The 25290-nt window shown below is 37.2% G+C and overlaps 1 pseudogene; it reads left to right on the forward strand.

Annotated features, from left to right (window-relative positions):
• LOC120155620 overlaps positions 1-25290 on the forward strand; it is a 78054-nt pseudogene that overhangs the window by 29909 nt on the left and 22855 nt on the right.

Raw genomic sequence — 25290 nt, forward strand, 5'->3', positions numbered from 1 at the left:
TACATGTGGTCAAGAGTTCAAATATCACCATTTTTTCTAATTTTTTGTGCTTAAAATAATAAAAGAATCTCTAAACTGGTTCAACATTGAACTTGTGCGGTTTAACTTGGTTCAACATGTAAATACATGAGAGAAGGTGAAAGAGAAAGAGCGCGAGAGAATTAAAAAATTCAAGCTCCCTCTTGTGAGGAATGGACAACTTTCGTGGATAATCTGAGCAAGAGAGTTACAAGGAGAGCGTTAAGGGAACTATTCCATTTACATGGTCATGTCATTAGGGTCTTTATCCCGAGTGCTATGAACCAAAGTACAAAGCCTATACTTTCGCCTTTGCTCAGTTTGCCAATGAGTATGGCCTGAGGAATGCTATTAAGAATGTAAATGGATCGTATATTGATGGGAGGAAAGTCTCAGTGGGGGTTGCTAAGTATCAGAAGGTTTGGAAAGCAGTGCCCGCGACAGGTAAAGTTTAGGAGGAAGCTAAACAGTCATCTCAAGGTGGAAGCTTACTGTCCAGAGTTAAAACTGAAGAATCGAGTCTATATTTGGCACAACAACTTCCCTCCAAACTGAGTCCCTATCATTTGCAAACCTCCAAGTCCATTTCCCCAAAAGCGCTCTATTCATCAGGTTAAGATTAAGAACTCCTAAGCCCCCTTCACTCTTCGGCTTACTAACATTGGACCAGCTAACCCAGTGAATTTTTCTAATGCCATTTCCCCCTCCCCATAGGAAATTAGACATAATAGAGTTAAGGGTTTTAAGAATAGAAGCTGGAATTTTAAATATGGAAAGATAATATGTAGGAAGCGAACATAGAACCGCCTTAATTAACACTAGCCTCCCTGCTAAAGAGAGAGATGCTGCTTTCCACCCGGATAACTTGTTAAAAAAATTATTAATAATAGGTTCCCAAATAGTTGCAGAATTTCTAGTAGCACCTAGGGGAAGACCTAGATATTCAGAAGGAAATCTCCCAATTGAACATCCAATAAAAGTAGCCCATTCCAGCAGTTCCTCCTCATTAACATTCACACCAAACAATTTACTCTTTTTCAAATTCAGCTGTAGACTAGAAACCAATTGAAAAACTCGAAGCACCCTTTTGACATTCTGAATTTGCATCTTCGAGGCACCAGAAAATATAATAAGATCATCCGCAAACTGTAAATGTGTCACATTTACAGACCCCTGTTCTCTGCCAATCACCATTCCAGAAAACAAACCCTGTGACATTGCCCTTCGAATCAATAGATTAAGTAGCTCCCCTACTAAATTAAACAACAAAGGAGACAGCGAACAACCTTGTCGAAGACCTTTAGCCATTGGGAATTCATCAGAAGGAACTCCATTTACAAGAACCGAAACAGAAGCTGTGGTTACACACTGCTCAATCCAGCCCCTCCATCTGGACCCGAATCCCATTTTCTTCATTAATTTAAATAAAATAGACCACTCAACAGAATCGTAAGCTTTCTTGAAATCAACCTTGAATACACAACCCTTGAGTCCATTTTTTCTCCAATAATCCACCCCTTCATTAGCAATTAAAGAACAGGCCAGAATATGTCTACCCGGTATGAAGGCAAACTGAGTTGGACTAATGATGTCTGAAATGCAACCCCTCAATCTCCTCGACAAACACTTAGAAATGATCTTATAAAACCCACCAACTAGGCTAATTGGCCTAAAGTCATCTAGACCACCAATGTTAGAGACCTTTGGAATGAGAGTGATAAAGGTATGATTAATCCCATGTTCCCATTCTTTCCCCAAATAAAAATCATGAAAAAATTTCATAATATCAGCCTTGAGGACCTGCCAAAATCTTTTGAAAAAGCCCATATTTAAACCATCCGGTCCCGGTGCTTTATTACTATCACAAGATTGTATAGTCTCCCAGATTTCCTCCTCTGAAAATTCATTCCCTAAACTTAGATTTTGCTCAACTGAAATGCTAGGAAAAATCAACCTAATCTCTTCCACCTCTAAAGTTGAATGCTCGTTGAAAATCTTAAAGAAGTGGTCCCTAATAGTGGTCTTAATGACAGAAGGTTCTTGAATAACATTACACCCAATATTCAAGGCATTCAAAGCATTCCTCCTCTTCCTAATCGAAGCACAATTATGAAAAAATCTTGTATTTCTATCTCCATCTTCTATCCATTTTGATCTGGACTTTTGGAACCAGATTTGCTCCTCTATTTTATATAGTCTCCACAATTATGTTCTTGCTGAAACTTACTCTGCTGTCATTCCACTGTTAACACCATCCTGCGACTGTTGAATATCCAATTCTAGACTGTGGATCCTCGATTCTAAGGCTAAGATACTAGCCCCAGGAAATTGGTCCCTACTGCCCACCCAATTCTTAATAGCAGTTTTTGTATTTCTCAGTATACTATAAATTCCAGCCTTCCTCTGCTGATTCTTCCTTTCTTGAATAGAAGATCTGACCAAATCCTCAAACCCAACTTCTTCCATGAGATAGTTAAAAAGTTTAAAAGGCTTTTTACCCCAATTGACACCTCCATTCTCCAGCAGAATAGTATTATGGTCTGAAAGAGATCTAGGCAGTAAGGTTTGCACCAAATCAGGAAAAGCACCAAGAAATTGGCCATCAACCAAAAATCGGTCCAATCTAACATGTGTAGGGGTATCTTGGTTATTGCACCAAGTAAACCTTCCTCCGTATAAAGGTAAATCAATTAAGCCTGTTTGCAGCATAAAAAGATTGAATATCCTCATTGAATTCCTGTTCTGAGTTCTTCCGATCTTCTCTCCATCATGCAAATAAACATTAAAGTCCCCCCTACACAAATAGGAGCCCTCTGACCACTTATGAACATGCTCAACTCTTCAAAAAAACTATCTTTCTCCTCTACTGAAGGGCCATAAACATTGATGAAAATACAACTGAAATTATTGACACGAAATTTTCCGGATAAGACAATGAATCTTCTGTAGATAGACTGATTTTCTAATTCGAAAACTTTATCATCCCAACAACTCATTAAACCCCCTGATGAGCCAACCGTTGGAGATTCAAAGACTCCATTAAAATAACTAAACCCCTTTCTTCTAAGCATAGATCTAGGAATCTTCTCCATTTTCGTTTCTTGCAGCCAAAGAAACTGTGGGTGATTTTTATCAATTAACCTCTGAATAGCCCTCTGTTTTTCTTTCCTCCTCAATCCTCTCACATTCCATGAAGCAATGATAAAATTAATCTTCATCATTAATTAGTCCACAATCTACATCCCCATTAAGCTCACCTTGATTAACCTTATTCAAAGCTTTCTCCAAGCTGATAATCTTATCCAGAAAAGCCTCCTTCCCTTGCTTGAAGGACACCCCCAATAACTTGCTGATTTCCCAAGTTGCTAAGGCTTCCTCCACTAAAATCGAAAAATCTGAAGTAGAAACTGTTGAGATTGACACCTGTTCATAAGCTTCCCTTAACAAGCATCTTTTAGCTCTTCTAAAGTCCGAGCCGGAAATGAATCTAGATCTATCACCTTCTGACAACTCTCTTGCAACCTCCACTTCCACTATCTGTTGAACATCTTTTGAGGGCTGTAAAATCTCCTCCTTATTTGTCCAATCCTCCTCTCTTTCAGGAGTAACATTCAGAACATTTCCATGCCAGAATTTCCTGCTCGTCGACCTTGAATAAAACCTCTTATAGCTGCTTGTTTTCCTTCTCTCTAATGGGACACTTTTTGAAGACAACACTCTTTTATTTCTGTACCGCGATCTCCCCCTTGAGAAGCTTTCTGCCATATTTATACTTGGCTCTAACAACATTAATTGCTGCCCAACTTGTTCAACTTCAGCCTGAAAGCACTTCTCTGAATCTGACTCATTTCCCTCTTCTTCATTCGAATTTCCAGAGTTACATTTTTGTGCTTGAGGATCATTTTGCCAAACTTGTCAATATTAATTGCTGGACAGCTGGAATAATTTTTGAGCCAACAAGCCTAGAAAATCCCTCATTATCCGATTGGGCCTGTGATCCAAAATCAGAAAATTTTGACTTTCTAATTCCTAAGCCGGCATAATCAGCAACTTTTATACTCCCAATACTCTGACTTTCTGATAGTCCACCATTAATGCCATTCCTATCTATAGAAAGTCTACCGAGCTGTTTTTCCCCACCAACTACCCCAGAACCAGAAAATCCTCTATTGTCAAACCAGCTGTCAACGTTTTGCCGAAAATCTTCTGCTGAACCATCTATATCATTCCCACTTTCTGACATCAATTTGAAATCTTCCTCTACAGTGACCTTCTCTCCACAACGTCCCTCACCGTGAACTTCCACCGGAGAGTTGCCAAAAAAAGAACTTGAAGACTGGCACGCCGATCCCACCTTGATGCACACTTTAAATGATCTTCCATAGGAACCCAGAGAGATCACCTCCAGAACATCAAAACAACTTACCACCCTTAATAAAATTTTCGCCGTTGTGAGGTCTTCTTTTTTCCTAGTGGCTTCATGAATGTCAACAACTATCCCCCATCTTCCTGCTATTTGTTCGAAGAACTGATCATTCCAGCATAACAAAGGGACCCCCACTAGTTCCACCAAACAAAAGGCCATTGGGACACCATCATCATTCAACAAAGGGGCTAATCGATCAAACCATAACTCTAGTTCTTCTTTCCTCTTTAGACAAGTATCCCTCATCTCTTCCGATGAATTAAAGACAATCACACAAGAATTCCACACATGTCCCCATTTGATAATTTGGACTTCGAAACCCTCCTTAAATAGCGCTTTCTTGACTGACTCAATCTGCAATGAGTGCTTCATAATCCCCGTTAATGACCTTTTAAACCATTTGGAACTTTCAGAAGGAATATGCATTTCCAAAGTACTTTTCTTCACTTTCCCCCCTATGAATATCATCGGATGAAATCGCCTTATTTCCCATTGCACTTCTGTTTGACAAAAAAGCCTCTTTATAAGACCTAGTATCCCTAAAACAATTGTTTAAAGCTTTCGCCTGATTGGAATTGGATGTTCCAGCAATGTTCTGACTGAGGACCTTCATTGTAGTAACCTTCCTTCCCTCAGACCAGGAAGAAGCTCCCTTATATCTTGCAAGACCAACTGAAATCTTCCTCCCATCTATCAGAACACCATTTAAGACCTCGACTGCCCTCTTCAAACCATCCTCACTTCTAAACTGAACAAAAGCAAACGTTGAAAATTTGTATTTTGGGTTCCTAGTGACTTTGGGAATGAAAACTCTCTCAATAGAACCATGTCTTATGAAAATATCCCTTAATGAACGACGGGACACCCTCCTACTAAGATTGGGCTTAATCTATGGGATGCTCTGTGGGTTCTTTTCCGATGGATTATTTAGGGTTATATTTGGGAGCTAAGAAGAATTCAGTGAATCTGTGGGATCCAGTTATACAGAGGTTCAACAAAAGATTGGCAGGTTGGAAAACTTCTAAACTTTCTTTGGTAGGTAGATTGGTGCTCTTGAAATCGGTTTTGTCTTCTCTTCCGATTTTTACTTATCCGTCTTCAAATTGCCGAGTAAAGTTAGTCAGAAATTGAATTCGTTGATGGCCAGATTCTTGTGGGGGATAGTTCAGAGAAGAACAATATCCATTGGGTGAATTGGAAAACGGTGTGTCGTCCGATTGAAAATGGAGGTTTGGGGGTGTTAGATTTAGATCTTACAAATCTGGCTTTGCTAAGGAAATGAACTTGGAAGTTTGCAAACGAGGACACTTTGTGGAAGGAAATAATTTGCTGCAAACACAATATTGATTGCTCATCAATATCAATTAGTTCGGTGCTCTCTAACCAAGATTCTTGGATTTGGAAAGGGATAGTTAATAGTTTTTTGAGGAATGATTCGATTGGTGAGAGGTTAAGATCCCATTCTAGGTTCTAGGTCGGTAACGGTAAATCAATTTCCTTTTGGAATGATGTTTGGGTTGATAATATCCCTTTGAAACTTCAATTTCCTAGAATCTTTGCTTTGTCTCCAAATAAATTGGGTAAGGTGGTCGATTTTGGTTGTTATAACTCTAATGGATGGATTTGGAATATTAAAACAAGATGGGTCGTTTTCGGTCAAATCCTGCAGAAATACTATAGGTAAGGATCAAGTAGAGAACCCTATTTGGAAGACTCGTATATGGTCGGTGTTGGTGCCTCCTAGAATTGAAACTTTTCTTTGACAAGCTACTCATCAAAAGCTGGCAGTTAAACCAGAATTGAAGAAAAGGGGGGTTCCTTTATCAGATGGGGTGTTGTGTCCGATGTGCAAGCAGAGCGAAGAAATTGTCCAACACTTGTTTTTTTGCACAGTCGCTGGGGATATTTGGTGTAAATTTTTCAAAATTTGGGATGTTAGTACAACTTTGCCTTGTGATATCCCTTCCCTCATTTGTTCTTAGCCTAATTTGGTGGCTCAACGATTTGGAAATTTATTCCAGGTGTGGTTCTTTGGTCGTTATGGAAACATAGGAATTCAATTATTTTTTAGAATAAGGTATTGGATAGGACATCCATATTCTTCACTATCAGGTTCAGATTAGTAAAGTGGTTTTTAGCAAAGTTTCTTCAAGTTATGATTTCGGTAGACTTGCTAATGGCTGATCCGTCTTTAGCAGATGGGATAAGATGTTCTAAGCTGCCGAATACGGCTGTTCTTAAATGGATTCTTCCTCCTGCTGATTTTTATAAGTTTAATGTTGATGGTGCTGTTACAAGAGATAGTATGGCTGGTGGCATAGGGGGCATTCTTAGAAATTCAGATGGCTTCGTTCTAGCAACTTTTTTAGAGAGTGTTGGACCTGGTCCTCCCCCATTAGCAGAGTTGAAGGCTTTTAGAAAAGCTATTGAATTTTTCTATTCCTCAATCTGGTCTTATAAAGGCAGGTTGATTCTGTAATGTGACTGCAAATCAGTCGTGGAATGGATCCAATTGTCATGTCTTGCCCCTGTGTTCTTTAGTAATTTAATTAATGAGATTTAGTCTTATGTATTGTCTAGGGCATTGATAGTAAAGTTAATTCCTAGGGGTTGTAGTTGGGAGGCTGATAAGTTAGCTGAAGAAGGGATCGGCTAATTGTTAGCTGTTATATAGGTTGTTCCTTAATCTTTTGAGGACAACATTCCAGATGTTATGTAAAGGTTTTCTTATGTAATTATGAAATTTCAATAAAACGAGGTACTCTTTTCCTCCTTCCGCTAATTGTCCATTTCCTCTTGGTAAGGGGTAACTATGAAGGGGTTTTTTAATGAGACCTTCTACTTCTATCAATATATATATAAATATATATAGAACTGGTTAAACATGTTGTTTGATCAATTTGACGGATTCCTATTTTTATGCATGTGACTGTCCTAAACATGCCACCATTTCCCCACACAACTGGTCAGTGAGGTCCATTTTTCAACACTGAAAATCTTGTGAATTCTTGGCTAAGATTAGTTCTATATAGTCTGAAGAGTTAAAACTACCATTATTTTCTGTTCTTGTTTTTATTTTGGAAAAACTTAGTTGTTCCATAAAATTTTAGGCCATCTTTAGCACTAATCATTTCCTTGAGTTTGCTTGTGTATATTGGGAGGGAGAGAGTTTTAAGTTACCTCTAAATTGGGTTCCTTTCTTATATTTTACCTATATGCTAAATGTTTGTCATGATCTAGGCAATCAAAGCTGGTCTCCTAAAAATTCTTTCTAAGATGGGTATCTCATTACTTTCAAGGTATGAGTTCTGAACTTAGAAGGGTTTGAATGGTTAAATATGTATTTTGATGCCTTTTTATGTGTTCATTATTTGTGAAAATTGAGTTACTTTTATTATTTCTCTATTTAGTTATTGCGGTGCACAAATATTTGAGGTTTATGGACTGGGAAAGGAAATAGTGGATTTTGCATTTTGTGGGAGTGTCTCAAAGATTGGCGGACTGACTTTTGATGAGGTTAGACTACTATCCCTTTGAATCGAATGGGATCCTGGTATAAAAAATGTTTGCTTGTTCTTATGAAGTAATTTCTCCAGTCATTATTTTCTAACTGTTTTAAGTCATTTGTAAAGATGCCCCAATTCTATTTTGCGTTTTGGTTTTATGTTGATCATTTTTTGTTTCTCTGTGTAATGACTTGAGATTACATGGCACATACTATTTTTTGTGTGTTCTGCCTAGGCTTTTGACTAATTCTGTTGACCCTTGACATTAATTTCTGGATATGTATTTATCCTTGAACATCTCGACTTCAAAAGCTGATCTATAGCCTTTGAGAGGCTGGCATCCTGAGTTGTGAGATTTCAGAAGCATCTCGTGTTAGTTTAAGTAGTTTTAGTTGGTGAGACTTTCATACTGGTAGATTCCACACAATGGTGGTTAGATTAATGTATCTAGTATTTGGATTAGAAAAAATTGGTGTCCATTTGTACCTGTTTGCATGAAATTGATTTTAAATGGGCTTTGGTGTTTCAAAAAGACCTTCTAATGGCTTGCAGGAAATTCTATTGCTATGGGTTCTTCTGATACCACCAAAACCTTCTAATATGCCAACACCTCACATGGAGGAACAATAAAACAGAACTTGAACGCTGAAACTGTTGAGAACAGATTTTGATAGAAACATATATTTTTTCGTTTTCATACATTTGTTAGTTATAGTAATCTCTATATGTTCATGCGAAAATTCTAAAACATGAAATTATCTCGTAGCATGATATTAGGCTATAATAATGGGCATTACTACAAAATGTAACAACTATCTCTACCAACCACTAGTCAACAAAGTATTCTTAAAACTTTTCTACCAAACATCAATCAGCATAATTACTCTTAAGATATCTCTACCAAATACCAGTCAACATCCATAGCTTTGAGATTACATTGTACTAAATTGTAACTTCTAACCACGAGTTTATAAGTATCCAATCAATAGCTTTTGGTGAATATCAAATGCTCTTATTTATTCCTGGGGATTCCCATGGTTTCCTTTAATGCTTGGTTCTTCATTTACCAAATAACTGTCTAGGGGTCTGTTAGTGAAGTTAATTCCTAGGGGTTGTAATTGGGAGGCTGATAAGTTAGCTAAAGAAGGGATTGGTTGAGTGTAGGCTGTTTTAACAGGTTGTTCCTGCTTCTTTTGAAGTTAGCCTTTTATGTTGTTATGTAAAGGTTTTCTAATGTATCCATGAATTATCAATAAAATGAGGTACTCTTTTCCTCCTTCCGCTGGTAGACCTTTTCCTTTTCGAATGGGTCAATTATGAAGGGGTTTTTTAATGAGACCTCCTACTTCTATAAAAAAAATTTACAAAATAAAGGAAACCACCTGGTGTTGAATTTTGACTGTGATGTTCGGATGGATGATGTTGATTCAATTAAATAATTAGGGATGCATTTTTGTCAATTTTACATTTTGCATGGACTCGCATGGCATTTTATGTTAGTTTTGACATGCTTTGCTTATTTACCAGTATTGGGGTTTGGGCAGTATATTGAGACTGGGATTTTGAAATTTCCTTTGGTTTTGACATTCTCTCCAAATCTTTTGAATTGTCATTTTCTCAAATTTTCTCCTCTACCCTACCGGTCCTCAGGTGGCCTACTTAATTTGCTATTTTAATCTCAATATTCTGATTAATGTGTTATTATGCTATTTACTTCTGTTTCATTTGATTTGTTTTCTGTGATTATTGTTTCCCACAGTTGGCGAGGGAAACATTGTCTTTCTGGGTGAAGGCATTCTCTGAAGATACAGCTAAAAGATTGGAAAATTTTGGATTTATACAATTCAGACCTGGAGGTATCACTTATAGTCAAAATATTTATGCATCTGTGCTTCATGAGGAATGCACGATTTTACTTATAATATGGTATCTCTTCTATTCTGATGATAAGAATACTTTATTTGAAAACGAGTGAACAATGTGCTGGATTAGTTTTTGATAAGAATTGAAGGCCTCGTTAAAAACCCCCTTCTTGATTAAAGGAGCTTATAAATGAGCTCTTTAATCAGTGGAAGGAGGAAAAGAGTGCCTTAAGATTACATTCAACATAATAAGATACATAAGATACAACCAGAGAAACACCCCCAACAAAAACAGAAAACCAAAAAACAACCATATACACCACACAATCTCAGCGTAATCCAACTTAGCGAAAGCAAAGCAAGCCTGTGGCTGGCCTGTTTAGCAACCTAACAACACCAAAATAAACTTTAAGCCTATGCAATCCCCGAAGCAAAACGATACATTAGAACAGTGGGCTGCAGCGATCAACCAATCCCCTCCTTAGCTAACATGTCTGCCTCCATATTACAACTCCTAGGAATCAATCTAAGGGAAGTATCCCTAGCAGAAATTGAAACCCGAATTTCCTCCACCAGGGAACTGAAAAAAATAGGGGCAGAGTGTGGCTTAAAAATCCATTCCACTGCATTTTTACAATCACTCTCAATAATAAATCTTCCCTTCCTAGCCCAATCAGAGGAATAAAACAAATCAATTCCTTCCTTAATAGCTTTCAATTCTGCCAAAGTAGGAGGACCTGGTCCTACAACATTAGAGAAGGTTGCTAAAGTAAAGCAGTTAGAATCTTTTAAAATACCTCCAATTTCACCTTGCAACCCATCTCCTGTAACTGCCCCATCAACATTGAACTTAAACATATCCGGTGGAGGAGGAGTCCAATAATTAACCTTCTTAGAGATAGCCGAATGATGGATCTTATCTGCCAGCGAGAGATCCCCTACTAGTAAATCTGTCTGAATACACACAGTAGGGGCTAAATACCATCTAGCCAGCCTAAATCTGGCAACGAAGAAAATAGCAGAAACGTCCACCTTCCCATTTTCAGAAACTACCAAATTCCTAGTTTTCCAAATTGTCCATAAAACAACACTCGAGATAAAACTCCAAATAGGAGAATCTTGCTTTAGATACGACCAAGAACACAAAAGGGAGATGGGGTCTTGAGGCAAAACAGTAGAGATATCCCATAACCTTAGAAATTTATTCCAAATTTCCCTTGCAACAAAACAAGAGCAGAACAGGTGTTCTATAGTTTCTTCGTGAAAATGACAGAGGACACATCACATCATCCAAAGGAATCCCTCTTTTCTTGAACTCCACTCTGACTGCCAATTTACGATGACAAAACTGCCAAATAAATGTTTTAACTCTAGGAGGAGCTAAACCAGACCATACCCTCTTATTCTACTCGAAACTTCCTTCTGAACTGCAAGATAGCGCAATCTACATGACTTTACCGAGAATAATCCATCCCCCTTTCCCGACCAAGCAAGATAATCAACCACTGAGTCGGACAGAACTATATTATCAATCAAGGACATTAAAGCAATCCACTAATCCACTTCCCAGTCGCATAGATTTCTTCTTAACTGAATATTCTAAACCCAAGCATTATTTTCAAAACCACCAAACTCAGCAACATTCCCCCATTTGTTAGTCGAGAGAGCAAAAATTTTGGGGAATTGAGTTTTTAAGGTTGCATTATTGACCCAAACATCATTCCAGAAAGCAATCAACCTACCATTCCCCACTTGGATCTTAGAATTAGCTCTCAAACATTCTCCAATCTGATCCTTTTTGACATAATTATTCAGAATTCCTCTCCATATCCAAGAATCTAGGGAAGAAACAGCCTTGGTTATTGATAATTCATGCAAATTAGCTGGAAAGACATAATATCATCTTAGCCTGAATTCTGTCACTTCAGGAACTCCCTGATTTAGTATTCTCAAGAACAATGGTTTATTGAGTATATTTGATTTCATCTACTTGTGTTTATATCTTATTAATTTTTATTATATATTTTTTAAAAGGGGAGTATCATGCAAACAACCCTGAGATGTCAAAACTACTTCATAAAGCTGTCCGCGAGAAGAGTGAAAGTGCTTATTCAATTTATCAGCAACACTTGGCCAATCGTCCAGTCAATGTTAGTCAATACATATGATATCCCTTCTTTATCGTTTCAATGCTATAGTTATGTAATTACATGATCTATTCCTATTATTGTAAATGCAGGTTCTTCGTGATCTTCTTGAATTCAAAAGTGAGCGTGCACCAATTCCTGTTGGAAAAGTTGAGTCTGCATTATCCATTGTTCAAAGATTTTGCACTGGTGGAATGTCACTTGGAGCTATTTCAAGGGAAACTCATGAGGCAATAGCCATTGCCATGAACAGATTAGGTGGGAAGTCTAATTCAGGAGAAGGTGGTGAGGTAATCCAGGACAGGAGATATATATTAGTTTTTTTTTTCTGCTATGTTTTGTTTGAGCAATATACATGTACTTGTGTGTATGTTTGTGTGTCAAAGTTTTTTCTTTGGTCACTAACTCATAGTACTTGCTCTTTCAAAAGAAAAGATCACTGCCATGTTACACATGAGAAGTGCTTTCTTCTATTTTACTGTTTTATTAGGTTTGTAGACCAATATAATCTTGAAACTTGTCACTGCACAATCATCTTGATTGAAAGGTTTGGTTTAGGTCTTCCTATCTATAGGAGAATGCTCCCCCCCCCCCCCAATTAACCCATCAAACATTTGGAAATAAAATGAAGAAACTAATGGTGTTTGTTTTATTTTCTTCAAGGATCCAACTCGCTGGAGGCCACTTACTGATGTTGTTGATGGGTATTCTCCCACACTGCCACACCTTAAAGGTCTTCAAAATGGTGATACTGCTACAAGTGCTATTAAACAGGTCATCTAACAGAATTTTGCTTAAAAAGGTTTCATACGATTATGTTATGTGTCATGTAGACCCCATGGGGATTTCTTTAGGGCGCTGATATTTTTGAAATAATACACCTGTACTTATCTTGCACAATGTGAATTGTATACATTTGAATTGTTTATGCATTTGCACCAAAACTGTGTAGCACTTGGTTATCTTTGGTTTCAAATGTGACTTTTCTTAGTTACCTTGTTTCAGTTGCAAATAATACAACTAAGAATTTCTTTTAGAAATTTATTGTAAGAACTAGGAAGTTAAAAGTACAAGTTTATTTAAGATAACAATACAATAATGTCAATGCTTGAATCTCCTTTACTTTTGGCCACATTTTTGGTAAATTTTATATACCTCTCTCTCTCTCTCTCTATCTAAAAGAAAAATAACTGAATAACAATATGGAGGGATATTTATGAGCAAACTGGTACAAACACTTGGAACTATGATAGTGCTTAACGATCCTCAACTTTCTTTATTAGATGGGAATTGCACAGATAAATCTAATTGTTCTGATCTGCTAGGAGCAGTCTGTGCTTTTACTAATCTAGTAGTCAGTAGATTGTTCCTTGTATTCTCATGCATCTCTATTTCTTCAGGTTGCTTCTGGTCGTTTTGGTGTTACTCCTACATTCTTAGTCAATGCAGATCAGTTGGAAATCAAAATTGCACAAGGTGCTAAGCCTGGTGAAGGAGGTCAGTTGCCAGGGAAAAAAGTTAGTGCGTACATTGCAAAGTTAAGAAACTCTAAACCAGGCGTTCCACTTATATCACACCCCCACACCATGACATTTATTCTATTGAGGATCTTGCCCAATTGATCTTTGACCTACATCAGGTAATTGATTGCTTCATCATTAATCTAGATTTGACTTAAACATATAATATCTAAAGTATAACAGATTTTGTGAACTTTAAAGACATTTATCTACTTTGACCATGAACACTGTAACCTGTTCAGTCTTTTGCTAAAAGTAGTATCCTTGGAGTACTGGTAAGACAGCTATCTTATATCTACCAAATAAATAGGTCAACCCTAAGGCTAAGGTATCTGTCAAGCTAGTGGCAGAAGCTGGAATTGGAACAGTTGCATCTGGGGTTGCAAAGGCTAATGCTGATATCATACAGGTGAATCATCACAATTTATTACCAGCATCCTGAGCTCTTAGATTTTTCATGTTTCTACGGTTTTTATATCTATGCCCTTGAATTTTATTATTTCTGATTTCTTCAACTGCATAACACTCAAATCTTTTTTTCCCAAGACAGTTCACCTACAAAGGTTGTGTTGTGCCTTGTCAATGTGCTTAGAATGTTTATGCATTATTCTTTTTTTAGAATGCACCTTTTGGCCAGCTTTTATTAGATTATACTAGTGTTTAACCCACACATCACAAGTGAAATTGTTTCCTAATAATGAATATACATGTTTATTAGTAGTTTTGAATATTAACAACAGATGATGAATAAAATAATTGCAACAGAGGAAAGGAATATTAAGGGACAAAGATTACCTTTTCAAGAATAAGATATCAACAAAAGGTAGAGTAGAAGTCATTACATCAATGGAAAGATTTCCCATACCCAAAAAATAGACGATTGCATAAATTCAATATACGTGAAAAATATATTAAAAAAATCGATTTTCATAAATATGTCATCTACTAGGAAGCCGCAAAATTATGTTTAAAAATCAATATCCTTATTACATGAATATAGTAAAACATTACAGCACACTATAGAAACATCATAAAATTTCATAAAGAGGTATATTTTTTTGGATAGAAGTAAGAAGTCTCATTAAAAACCCCCTTCATATTTATCCCTTTCCAAGAAGAAAGGGATACCTAGAGGAAAAGAGTATCTCAATTTATTGATTTCTCATAATTACATAACTATTGGAAATTTGGTCATTGAAAGCCTTGATTTAGTCATAATCTGTGAGATATTCTAGGATCTGTTTTCTATGTATATATAGAAAGTAAAAGATGTAAATCAAGAAAAAGTAGGAAAGTAGAAGCTGTCAAATATTGGCTCTAATTAGTTTCTTTTTTTTTGTAATTTCCCTCTGTTTAAAAGGAGCCTTGTACTCATTCAAGAAATAAGACATTATTTCTTCATTCTTTTCTAATTTAGTATCAGAGCCATAATCGTGTCTTAACCCTAAAACACATCAGTTTCAAAATCACCGTAGCCATGTCCGAAGTCGCTTCGGAAATCACCTCAACCCCTGCTGCGGCTACTCTGCAGCACCACTCCAATTCTCATTCTGTCCAAATCACCATCATCCGCTTAAATGGTGACAACTTCCTCCGATGGTCACAATAAGTCCGGATGTATATTCGTGGGCAAGGAAAAATCGGTTACATCACTGGTGACAAGAAGGCTCCTGCTGTTGATGATCCGCTGTACGCTACTGGGGATGCTGAAAACTTCATGATTATGACATGGCTGGTCAATTCCATGGAGGACATAAGCTCCAATTACATGTGCTATCCTACTTCAAAAGAGTTGTGGGATAATGTTAGTCAAATGTATTCTGACCTGGGCAACCAATCTCAGGTTTTTGAGTTGACTTTAAAATTGGAGGAGATTCGTCAAGGAGATAATTCTGTCACCACATATTTCCATTCGTTGAAAAGGTTGTGGCAGGATCTTGATCTCTTCAACACATATGAATGGAGAAGTACTGACGACTGTAATCACCATAAGAAAACTGTAGACGATAGCCGTATTTACAAGTTTCTTCCCGGCCTCAATGTTGAGTTTGATGAAGTACGAGGAAGGATTATTGGCAGTCCTCTTCCATCCATTGGCGAAGTATTTGCCGAAGTTAGAATAGAAGAAAGCCGAAGGTGTCATGCTCAAAAAGAGGAGTACTGGTGAGTTAATTAAAAATTCTGTCTTATTTAGTGATGTTGCAGCCTACAAGGCAGCAAACTACCAGCGCAAGTCTGATGATAAACCACGGGTCTAGTGCGATTTTTGCAACAAATCCCGCCATACACGTGAGACATGTTGGAAAATTCATGGAAAATCTGCTAACTGGAAAAGCAACAAGCAAGGAGAGAAGAATCATGGAATTCCTACTACAAGTGAAGCCGACTCAGGTCCCTTCAACAAAGAGCAGATTGATCAATTCTTGAAACTGATAAAATCCAATTTATCATCCGGTATTCCTAGTGTTTCTTTGGCACAAACAGGTAGTAATCCTAAAGCCCTTGTCCAAATTCCTCTCCGTGGATAATAGATTCTGGAACCTCAGATCACATGACTAGTTTTTCTCATTTATTTAATACCTATTCACCTTGCCCTGGAAATGAAAAAATTAGAATTGCCGATGGTAGTTTTTCACCTATTGCAGGAAAATGACTCATTAAACTGACAGAGAAAATTAATCTCAATAATGTTCTTCATGTCCCTAAATTAGCCTGCAATGTTTTGTCTGTCAGTAAACTATCTAGAGATTCTAATTGTTGCATTACCTTCTTTGAATCACATTGTGAATTTCAGGACCGGAACTCGGGGATGATGATTGGACGTGCTAGGATGATTGAAGGTCTTTATTACTTTGATGAAGTATCTATCAGTAATAAAAAAGTTCAGAGCTTTAGTGATACTAGTTCAATTTCTGTTTGAGAAAAAAATAATGTTGTGGCACTATAGACTAGGACATCCTAGTTTTCTTTATTTGAAACACTTATTTTCAGAATTATTTAAAGGGATTGATTGTTCTTCTTTTCATTGTGAAAATTGCATTTTTTTTCAAAAAAACGTCGTTCCCCTTGTTTACCAAAAGATTATCAGGCCTCCAAACCTTTTTATCTGATTCATAGTGATGTTTGGGGCCCTTCTAAAGTTACTACTATTTCTGGTAAAAGGTGGTTTGTTACTTTTATTGATGACCACACACGGGTTATGTTGGATTTATCTAATGAATAAAAAGTCTGAAGTGAAAGATTTATTCAAAAAATTTTACACTCTGATTGAAAACCAATTTCAAACCAAGATTAGTATTTTACATTCTGACAATGGAACAAAATATTTTAATGAGCACTTAGTTGATTTTTTAAAAGAGAAAGGGATTTTTCATCACTCCACATGTTGGGATACCCCTCAACAAAATGGCATTGTAGAACGAAAAAATAAACATTTACTTGAAGTAGCACGTGCCATAATGTTTTACATGCATGTTCCCAAATACTTATGGGGTGAAGCAGTTTTAACAGCCGCTTACTTGATAAATAGGATGCCTACTAAGGTGTTAACATACAAAACACCACTCGATTGCCTAAAATCATCTTTTCCTGGAATAAGGTTGTTTTCTGAGTTACCTGTCAAAGTTTTTGGATGTACTGTCTATGTTCATGTTCCATGCCAATTTCGTTCAAAACTTGACCCATGTGCTATTAAATGCGTTTTTTTGGGTACTCTTCAAATAAAAAGGGGTATAAGTGTTTTGATCCTCAAACAAAAAAATTTCATGTGAGTATGGATGTGTCGTTTTTGGAAACAAAACCTTATTTCACAAAAAATTCTCTTCAGGGGGAGACAAGTGATGTAGAAGACAATTTTTGGGACATTTCTATCCCACTACCCAATGTCATTTATCCTACACAAAAACCATACCATACATTTTTGAGAGTGGTCACTTTGAAAATCCAAATTCAAGTGTTTCTAATAATGATTGCCTAGGAGAACCAGGTTAGTTGGTGCCTAATTAAGGAGATTCTCGTTCAGGGGGAGAAGTACTACAAACTAATCAACGTGATTTGAATTTTGAGCTTCAGTTTTATACTAGGGAGAGATTTCATCTGAGAAATAAAGACTCAAATAACAACCTTCACCAAACCAATCTGAAGATCTGAGTTCTGGTGTCGAAACTTCAGGTAATCCTATCCCTACCACACCTTTGATTTCCTCCACTTTTTCCAACAATTCACCTAGTATTCCTGATCTTGATGTCCCTATAGCACTTAGGAAAGGTGTCCGAAATTGCACTCAACATCCCATTGCAAAATATCTTTCTTATCACAGACTATCAAAAAACCATAAAGCTTTCACGTCTAGGATTTCACATTTATTTGTTCCAAGGAATATACAGGAAGCATTGGATGATCCGAATTGGAAATTAGCAGTCATGGAGGAGATGAATGCTCTAAGGAGAAGTGGTACATGGGAGATTGTCGATCTACCCAAAGGAAAGAAAATAGTCAGGTGTAAATGGTTGTTTAGAATAAAAAGTAAAGCTGATGGAAGCGTTGAGAGATACAAGCCGAGATTGGTGGCTAAAGGCTTTACACAAACATATGGGATTGACTACCAAGAGACTTTTGCTCCTGTTGCTAAAATAAATTCTATTAGAGTGTTGTCATCTCTTGCAGTGAACTCCGATTGGCCTCTACATCAATTTGATGTTAAAAATGCATTTCTCAATGGTGATCAGGAAGAGGAGGTGTATATGAGCCTACCGCCAGGATTTGAGAAGAAACTTGGCAGTAACAAACTATGCAAATTACATAAGTCACTATATGGACTCAAACAGTCACCAAGAGCTTGGTTTGACCGCTTTGGAAAGACAGTTATCAGTTATGGCTTCTTGCAGAGTCAAGCTGATCACACTGTATTTTATAAACATTCAAAAGATGGTAAAGTTGCAATTTTGATTGTTTATATTGATGATATTATTCTCACTGGTGATGATGAAACAGAATTAGCTATTCTGAAGAAAAAACTAGCAAAGGAGTTCCAAATTAAGGACCTGGGAGCTCTTAAGTATTTGCAAGATCTAAGGAAGGCATATTTGTCAATCAGAGAAAATATGTTCTTGATCTCCTTGGAGAAACAGGTCTACTTGGTTGTAAGATGGTTGAAACTCCGGTTGAGCCAAACTTGAAGTTGCAAGCTGCTAAGGTTGAAGAAGTAAAGGACAGGGAACAATATCAGAGACTTGTAGGGAAGTTGATTTACTTGTCTCATACACGGCCTGATATTGCTTTTGCAGTTAGCATGGTAAGTCAATTCATGTACTCACCAGGGGCGGAGCATTTCGAGGCCGTCTATAGGATCTTAAGATATTTGAAAGGAACTCTAGGAAGAGGCTTATTGTTCAAGAAACATGGACATCTTCAAGTTGAAGTCTACACAGACGCAGATTGGGCAGGAAGTGTTACAGACAGAAGATCAACTTCTGGATATTGTTCCTTTGTTGGAGGAAACCTAGTTACATGGCGGAGTAAAAAACAAAATGTGGTAGCTAGAAGTAGTGCTGAAGCAGAATTCAGAGTCGTTGCCCATAGAATCTGCGAGGCGATGTGGATAAAAAGGATTCTTGAAGAATTGAAGTTTTCTTACTCGACTCCAATGAAGGTCTATTGTGACAACAAAGCTGCTATTGCTATCGCTCATAATCCAGTTCTTCATGATCGCACGAAACATATAGAAGTGGATAAACATTTCATCAAGGAGAAAGTCAATGCGGGAATAATATGCATGACATATCTTCCAACTGATGAACAATTAGCTGATGTACTAACGAATGGACTACACAAGAAGCAATTTGGTAAGCTAACTAGCAAGCTGGCTATGGAAGATATCTTTAAACCAGCTTGAGGGGGAGTGTTGGAAATTTGGTCATTGAAAGCCTTGATTTAGTCATAATCTGTGAGATATTCTAGGATCTGTTTTTTATGTAAATATAGAAAGTAAAAGATGCAAGTCAAGAAAAAGTAGGAAAGTATAAGCTGTCAAATATTGGCTCTAATTAGTTTCTTTTTTTGTTGTAATTTCCCTCTGTATAAAATGAGCCTTGTACTCATTCAAGAAATAAGGCATATTATTTCTTCATTCTTTTCTAATAATAACAAAACCTTTACAAAACTTCCGTGATGATGACCTCAAAAGGTTCTAGAACAGCCTATATAGCAGCTAACAATTAACCGATCCCTTCCATAGCTAACTTGTCAGCCTCCCAATTACATCCCCTAGAAATGAACTTTACTATCAATGCCCTATACAAACACAAGATTCTAACTCTTTAATTAATTACTAAAGAACACCGGGGCAAGCGATGGAGAGTGGATCCATTCCACGACAGTTTTGCAGTCACTTTCGAGAATCAACCTGCCTTTAGCAGACCAGATTGAGGAATAAAAAAATTCAATTGTTTTTTTAATAGCCTTCATTTCTGCTAAAGGGGAGGGGCCTGGCCCAATACACTCTGAAAACGTCGCTAAACGTTGCCCTCTGAATTTCTAAGAATACCCCTATGCCACCAGCCATCCCATCTCATAAAGAGGTATATAAACAAATTGGAATGATAGGGAAGATATATCTAAAATTTCCCCATAATTTGTGAAGCTGATGGTTTCCCCACATCTGCAAAGATATGTTTTTCCTTGGATATGAAACATTAAATATTACATGGAAATAAATTAGAAATAAAGCTATATCTTATATTTGTAGTTCGTCTTAAATTTGAAAAAAGAAGATAAAAATTGAATAGATTTTTTGATAGAAATAGAGTAGGCCTCATTAAAAAAAATTTGAATAGATGAATAAGAAAATTCATATATGAAAGAATATTTTAGAAAGTAATGAGAAAAGAATAAAATTCTACTTGATGTTGTTCAAGCTGTCAAGAATGTGCCTACACGTTGCCCCTCAACAATCATGGCCTTTTTCCACTCCCCCTTCTTAAGTACCTGTGATCACAATTTTCGGTTTAGTTTATCTCTCTTTAAATTCTCAATCCTAGAAAGCTCGTTAATAAAAACTTGCTGCTTACAGGAAAGTGGTCTCATCGGGGATTTCTCTTTTCTAGTTTTTATATGGTTCTTTCAAGTTTCGACAGGAAAGTGGCGTGCTGAAGAAGATTAAACTTTTGACATATCTATTTTCTTGTGAAGTGGATTACATCAAGATAACTATTATTTTAAGTTTATTATGAATCTCAAAAGTTTCCTTCACAGCAAAATGGAACATACTAGCACTATTGGACTTTTGGCATTTTTATCTAACGCAAACAGTAGTGCTAGCTAGTCAAGATTTATTCCTTGCAAAGCTGATACATGCCATGTATATTCATGAGAAAGTGTTAAGTCTGTTCATTGTCTAGATTTCTTGTGTCTTTAATGTTACTATTTTCTTTTCTTTTCAGTTATGATTTTTTATGTCTGTATCTGTGAGTTATACATAAATGTGATAAGGAGAGAGCAAGATCAAGAAAGCTGTTGTTGAACACCGCTCTTAGGAATCCATCTGAAGTCAACTTACAACTGTAATTTTCTTTTGCAGATATCAGGTCATGATGGTGGTACTGGAGCCAGTCCTATAAGTTCCATTAAACATGCTGGTGGTCCTTGGGAGCTTGGACTTACCGAGACTCACCAGGTGTCTTTTATCCTACCAATTAAATCGTTTAAAACTATTTTCAGTTTAATGAGAGCAATCTTAAATCTCTGATCTTTTGCAGACTCTCATTGAAAATGGACTAAGAGAAAGGGTAATTCTTAGAGTCGATGGTGGTTTCAGAAGTGGTGTTGATGTTCTAACGGCTGCAGCGATGGGTGCTGATGAGTATGGGTTCGGTTCTTTGGCAATGATTGCCACTGGATGTATTATGGCTCGCATCTGTCACACAAATAATTGCCCAGTTGGTGTTGCCAGTCAGGTACTAGGTTACCCTTTTTCTTATGTGATGCTATGATTGCTTGTGCTCATATGTGCTGTACTATTTTAAAGATTTTAAAGAGACACTCTATTCTTATCAAAAAAAAAAATATGTGCTGTACTATTCCCTACTTTTTGTTGTTAATATGTATTTCTTTTATTTTAACAGAGAGAAGAACTTCGTGCAAGATTTCCTGGTGTTCCTGGTGACCTTGTCAATTTCTTTTTATATGTTGCAGAGGAGGTAACCCATAATCCTTGTTCTTGATGGGCTTTTGTATTCATTTTCCCCCCAATTTAGAATTCATTTTAGATTATGCACTTCACGTTTAATTTTCTGCATTCTTCCCCGTCTAATAGAATTCTTTTTTTTTCTTTGAGGTGCGTGGCATGTTAGCACAACTGGGTTATGAAAAGTTGGATGATATAATTGGACGAACAGATTTACTAAAACCAAGAGATATTTCACTAGTGAAAACCCATCATCTTGATCTGAATTATATCTTGTCGGTATGTTTTTTAAATCATTGCCTGCTCGTCACATGAGTGTTTCTCTGACGAACATATTTTTATTTGCACTCAACATGAGAACTGTCTCTGGTTCCTAGAATGTTGGATTACTGAAATGGAGCAGCACTGCCATCAGGACTCAAGAAGTTCACTCAAATGGTCCTGTTCTGGATGATAATATACTTGCTGATCCTGAGGTAACACTTGCATGAATAATAATATTAATGAAAATTTTTATTGATGTTTATGCTTATAGTATTTTTTGCATGCATATGTAATTTCACATCCATGGTCAAAGGTTTTTTTCTTGACTGTGACATCAGAGGTCCAACCTTGTGAGATACAGACAAACAGAAGATTCTCCAGTAGTCCGTTCTGTTTCAAATGTATAATTCTTATAACTTGATTTAAAAAGATTCTCCACTTTTGGAATATAATTGTGTATGATTACTTACACACCTTAGATATGCCGGGATATGTGTCCGGTATAGCTGAATATAGAAAATAAAATAATATGGATGCCAGAATTAGCGGATAACACATGAAGCAATTATGGAGGTAGCACTGCCTTGACCAAGAGGTGTGAGAAAATTTGAGATCACAAAGAGAAATAATATAAAATAGAGGGAATGAAATAGGGTTGGTTGGGTGTCTTGATGTCAATGTGGCCTCTATCTTGAATGATTTTATTTGAGCTCTAAATCAAAGAAGCAAAGTGAGTAATTTTGAAGTTGGTGGCTTTGCAAGACAATAAGGGGTGCTTCAGTAAAGAGAAAATGTAACATACAATGTTCTTAGCACATATAGGCTGGACTGGGTTTCGTAAATTTCTAAAGTTATTGGTTCACAGCTTTTTGTATTGATATTTTCAAATCCCAAATATAAAGGATGTTATCATAAATTTTAAAATATATGGATGCCAGAACTAGGGGATAACACAAGAAACTAAATTGGAGAAGGTTCAGAGACATTTTTTAAGGAGTGGTTCGAATACACTTCGAGGGGTTGTAGAATCTCCAGCAGTGGGTTCTTCTGGAGGTTTATTGAGCTGTTGGGATGAGTGCACGTTTGAATTGGAAAATCATGTTATAAACAGAAGATTTATTGCTATTTTTGGGAAATTTCGATCAACCAATTTCAGGTGTGGTTTCATTAATGTTTATGGGCCTGCTGTTGAAGATGAAAAAGCCAATTTTTTTGAAGAGTGCTGATTTTATTTGTGGACAGAGTCGTGTACTGAGAGTTTTCATCCCGAGTAGTTCTAGCAAACCAAACTATAGTAACCATACGTTTGCTTTCATTCAGTTTGCAAAGGTGGAAGGATTGAAGAAGGCGGTGGAAAATGTCAATGGTATTTGGATTGATGGAAAGAAAATATATGTTCGGGTAGCTAAGTATAAGAAGCAGAGACCTCGCCAAGTGGACAACAGAAATTTCATACGGGAAGAAGATACGGTGTATAAGGGAGGATATTGGAGAAGAAAAGTTGATATTGAGTCCTTTAATCGATTGAGAGATGAAAGATCATATAAGGATGCGTTGGTCTCAAATGTTGGGCTGAGGGAAGATCAGGTGAGCAAAGAAAATAGGATGGGGATTCCTAGGAAGAAATCGGGGCTGAGGAACTTGTGGGAGATGCACATTCCCTCGGTTGAATCGGATTGGGTGAAAAGATCATTGACAGGGATCATTAAAACACACTTTGATTTGGAGCTAGTGATGAAGGATCTGGCGAGTGATGGGATCAAAGTCAAGTTAGCCAAATGGGGTTACGCAAGAAACTCTTGCATTTTAACTTTTGCTTCAGTGGAGGAATTAAAGGAGGAGTGGTCGAGTAGATTGGAGATATTATCATTTTGGTTTGAATGGCTTGATATGCTTCTGAATGAGGAAGGCTTACCGATGTCATTTTGCTTGGTTGAATTAGTTGGAGTTCCGTTATTATGTTAGAATGTCCTATTTCTGGAAAAACTTGTTTCAAGGTGGGGGAAGCTGATTTGTATCCAAGATTCGACGGCTAGAAGAGAGGATATGGCGGTTGCAAGGGCATTGTTGAGGGTGGCCAGTCCTTTTGATATACCGGAAACAGTTACACTTGGATCGTATGGGAGATCTTATTTGGTTAAAATTAATGTGGGTCGGTTTTTGAGAAACAGAATGGTTTTTCAGCAGTGAATTCAGCGGTGGACGGCAGTGGAGCGTACAGGGAAGTTGCAGCATCAGAGGAGGAAGATGATCGGTACTCAGGAGGGGTTGGTAGGTCAGACTTATTAGCTGAGGATACTAGAGGTAGAGTCGACACGTGGTTGGAAGGGGATGTATGTAATGTTGCGGCTGGTGGTTGTGAGGATCAACATTTAATGGGGCAGGTAGATGAAGGTCAACCCAGTGGAGAAAGGGTGTCAGAACTACCAGAGGAAAATTTGAATTTAAGAGGGGAATATATGGGCCTCGGGTTGAGAAATAATATATGTTATAGTAGTGAAAAAGCAGTCAGAAGACTTTAGTGAGCCCACCCCAATTTATACAAGACTCTCTCTGACTGGGCCAGCTGTTAACTTAATAGAATTGGGCTATGGTAAACAGATAGATCCTCGGGTGGACATTCCAAGTGATCTTCAGCAGACTGATGTGGAGAAATCAAACTTGCATATTTTGGTTCCTTCTAAGCTTGACTCTATTTTAAAAAGGAATACTGGAGAGTCAAATGTCAGAATTCAGTCACATTGTAGAGGGCTTTCTAAAAATAATAATTCTGAAGGGTTAGAGGAAGATGTTGAACTGGACAAAGAAGTTAACAGTATAGAGGAAACAGAGGTGGAAAGGGAACTCGTACCAGTCCAAAAGGTTGGAATTCAGGTGTTGGGAGCCAATCAGGAGTCTGTCACAAATGGTTTAAGGAGTTGGAGTCCTCTGAACCTCTTGTCTGGAAGTTCATGTGGTAGGAACGTCCCAGTAGGAAGGTGGAAAAGAGGATCTGTATCTAGAGTATATAGAAGATCTAGGGTAAGAAAGGTGTGGCATAATCCGAGCATAAAAGATGAGGGACATAAAATAAGGGAGTTGGTTGTTCAAAATAGGAAAATTCTAATCCCTAGTTTGAGCAGACAATCATATCTAAATTCTTTAGTGGAAGGGGCCAATTCCACTAATGAGGAATTTGGTGTTCCTCAGACTTCAGAAGTAGGTATTGCTCAACATTCAGGGACTGTAGAAGAGGTCTCTACTGGATTTATACCTGGTTCTATGCCAGGGAGAGTGAGTAGAAGTAGGAGAAGGCTTTTGATCAGAGAAGCTTTGGATGTGGTTAGTTTCCCTACTGTTTATTCTTCAACATTCTCGGTGTTCTT

The sequence above is a fragment of the Hibiscus syriacus genome, unplaced genomic scaffold (assembly GCF_006381635.1).
Source record: "Hibiscus syriacus cultivar Baekdansim isolate YM2019G1 unplaced genomic scaffold, ASM638163v2 tig00111199_pilon, whole genome shotgun sequence".
Classification (NCBI taxonomy): Eukaryota; Viridiplantae; Streptophyta; class Magnoliopsida; order Malvales; family Malvaceae; genus Hibiscus; species Hibiscus syriacus.